Source organism: Tupaia chinensis, unplaced genomic scaffold (genome assembly GCF_000334495.1).
Source record: "Tupaia chinensis unplaced genomic scaffold, TupChi_1.0 Scaffold146749_1, whole genome shotgun sequence".
Classification (NCBI taxonomy): Eukaryota; Metazoa; Chordata; class Mammalia; order Scandentia; family Tupaiidae; genus Tupaia; species Tupaia belangeri.
Window position 1 is genome coordinate 2,182 of NW_006206604.1, and position 3,799 is coordinate 5,980.

Here is a 3,799-nt window from a genome sequence, read left to right on the forward strand (position 1 = left end):
AGATTTTAAATCTGCAAAAATCCATCACATTGCTGTTGAGACAGAAAAGATAAGATCATTTTTTTTCAAGTTTCTATTGTATATTGAAAAAATAGGATCATAATTCTACAATAATCATTATCTTTTATTATTTTTTAAAGCAAATAAATCATTGAAGGAAAGGACACAAATCTTTGATTCAGTTATGTACTTATAAATGGAAAAGACTTATAATGCAAACTTCACTCATTTAAAAAATAATTATAAATTACATTGCAAATAAACATCTTTTTGTTTATTCTGTTTCACATATAAGTCCTAGAGACTCTATTCCTTTCAACAGACCAAACAAGATTACTCTAGGTAAACAGTACAGAGATCAAAAGCATCTTGAAAGTGTTTTAAGTATACTTCAATACGTAAATTCTTATGCATACATTAAACAAACATTATTTCTTAAAAATGAAAGAATCTGAATAAAAAGTATGACCCATACTAGCATTTAAGTGTTCTGAAATTTTTTGAGAGATTTTTTTTTTTTTTGGAGAGGTTTTTCTCTATAGGGTGCGTGCGCTCGCCAGACATACAGAGAGAGACAGAGAGACAGAAAGCGAGAAATCACCCCCCAGGGGGAATGGTCATGCCACAATCCCTTTTCCTCCATTCTCCTCTCAGGATCTTGGGCATGTACGCACACACACCCGGTGTGAGTTTTAAGCCACCGGATCTGGGACTTGAACCATGGTCAACTACATGGGAGTCCAGTGACATAGCCATTACGCTAACTGCTGGTTCCCTAGAGATTTTTGATTTCAGGGCACATGTGCTTGCCAAAGAGACAGAGAGTCAGAAAACAAGAAGTCGCTCCTCAGGAAACATGGCCACACTGCTATTTCTTCTCCTTTATTATCCTCTCAGGATTTGGGGCACACATGTATAAGCACCCAGCATGAGTTTCAAGCCATTGATTCTGGGCTCAAACCATGGTCAGTCATGTGGGAGAATAGGGGCTTAACCATTAAAACCCCTGAGGGCCCCATGTTTTTTTATTTAATTTTTTTATTTTTAAATTTTATTGTATATATTTAATCACTATACATCACTTGGCTTGTAAGTTGAATTTATTTGTTTATTTAGTTATTTTAATTTATTTTATACATTCAATCACATATTTCAATTAGGTTATAGTAAATGTTCCAACATGAATACTTTCTTCACCAGTCCAGTTGGAAATACTATACATGTTATCTTCAACAAATAATAACTCATTTCTTTGTCCCATAAATGTCTTGCCTCTGTATTTTTCTCCTTATGTCTTTCCTTAGAATCTCCTCCTTCTCCCACCATCTTCCCACATTGTATCTGGTATCTATAACCATTTTCTATGTTTCTATATCCTCTAGTCATTCATTGCAGCATAGAGTGCAGAGATTCAGTATATATTAATTAGAGACATGCAATGTTTCTCCTTCATAGCCTGGCTTGCTTTGATTTTAATATTAGTTTGACATAGCACTAGTAACCATGCTGCACTGAAACATGTAATGGTACAATATGAATTTTAATTTATTAACATTATATTCCACATTCCTAAATTATTATACTGATCATAAAGTTTACAATGTGTTACATAAGCACATTAGCATAATCGGTTATAGAAAACCTCTTTTATGAACAACTGTTTAGCAATATACAAACTGCATCAAAGATTTATGCAGATATTCAGTTATACCAGTAAATATGGGCACACTTTAAAACATGAATAATCTGTTGACCATAAAGTCCAAAAATATGACTGAGTACTAATAACTTACATTAATATTAAAATAAATTAATCAGTATAGTCCACAATTGATTCAACCTTGTTCCGGGGAACAGACGAGTCACTTAACTGCAGATTCCTTCCAACCAGCCATCAATCATTCTTTATACTGTAAATGTTTGCACTCTCCAGAAATGACAGCTCATCAGTCTTGTCTTTTGTATAATCATATATTGCAACAAGTTTTCTTCATGTAATTCTTGGGGCCCCTGCAGGATCCTGATCTGCATATTGATCATTTTACTGAATCATTGCAACCTCCTCATCTTCATCATACACTGAAGGTGGTGGTGGACGTGATGAGTCATCAATAGTAGTAATGTCATCTGGTGGATGTGGTATTGGTATAGTATCAGCAATGTTTTCTTGTACCTTGGCCATGAAGCTAATGAGAGCTACATATGGAGTCAACTAAGGTATATGGGGAAAGTATGGAGCAATAGAAATAGAATTTTGATTATAAAGTTGACCTCCATTTACATGAGACAAAGCAGAAAACTGAGCAGTAATAGACTTCATTTGAATTCATCCAATGTCAAAGAAGTGGTAGAGTTATGTTGAGAAATCTGTCAGGCCACTGTGCCATACTGGGAACCAGGAGCTTAGTCCAGGGCTGCTGGTCCAATCCTGGGTGGTGTAGGTGTAGGCACAGCAATGAGAATGCCAATACTACTGCTTCCAGTGTTTTCTCGACTTCTACTTTTTTTTTTCTTTTTCTTTAAATTTATTTATTTTTTTACATTAATTCACTATACATCATTACAACATACAAATGAATTTTCCATCCAAAATACACTGTATATTGGCTCAATCAAGCACATCAACATTCATGTTATCAGCAAATAATTTTTCATTTCTTATGTCTTGTATACATTTTTTTTTGACATCCTTGATTCCCTATCCCTCACCCACTGCCATGTCCCACCCTCCTCCCACATTGTCTCTGGTATCCATGGTTGCTTTCTATGCCTTTCCCCTTCCATTTAATTGATTTGCTAATGAACTTAATTAGTCTAAATATATCCAATAGCAAGCACGGCTGATATATACCTATACATGAACCCAAATCTGACTTTAGGCATAAACCTCAGGGAGTATAATGAACATACTATAAAGTATTATTACCTAGCTGGGGCTATATAGCTTACTGTAGTCATCATTATGCATTGTTTTTAATTTCAAAAAGAACAGTTTTACTGTTTTTTTTTCCTCCTGAAACTTTTTTTTTTAATTACTTAACATTCATTCCCTGAGCATCATCACAACATATTAAATGTGGTTTCCCATCTAGAATAAATTGTATAGTGACTTAATCATGCATGTTATCATCAGTAATATTCCATTTCTACTTTCATATATATGTAAATGTTTAAATATGTTTTTTTTCTTTTTTCTTGAGATTTTTTTTTTCCATAGGGCACGTACGCTTGCCAGATAGACAGAGAGAGACAGAGAGACAGAAAGTGAGAAATCACCCCCCAGGGAGGATGGCTACGCCACAATCCCTTCTCCTCCATTCACCTCTTGGGATCTTGGGCACACACGCACACACGCCCGGCATGTTTTAAGCCACTGGGTCCGGGACTCGAACCACGGTCGACTACGTGGGAGTCCAGCAACATAGCCATTATGCTAACTGCTGTCTTATCTGTATAAATATGTTTTGTACCCTATGTTTGACCCTCTGCCTTTTCCCACTCTCTTATTACACTATCTTTGCTATATACAGCTGTCTTCAATTCCTTTCCTCCAAAATTTTGTTGATCACACAATATCATAAGTAATCTAACTACTTTCAATAGCAAGTTCAGCTGGTAGTTTCAAGAAAAGCTGTTTTGGGGAACCAGCAGTTAGCGTAATGGCTATGTCACTGGACTCCCACGTAGTCGACCACAGTTCGCATCCCGGACCCAATGGCTTAAACTCACGCTGGGTGCATGTGCGTGCATGCCCAAGATCCTGAGAGGAGAATGGAGGAGAAGGGATTGTGACGTGACC

The 3,799-nt window shown here is 36.1% G+C and overlaps 1 pseudogene; it reads right to left on the reverse strand.

Moving 5' to 3' along the window:
* Nucleotides 1-1,810: 1,810 nt before the first annotated feature.
* LOC102474967 (abl interactor 2-like) overlaps nt 1,811-3,799 on the reverse strand; it is a 5,849-nt pseudogene continuing 3,860 nt past the window's right edge.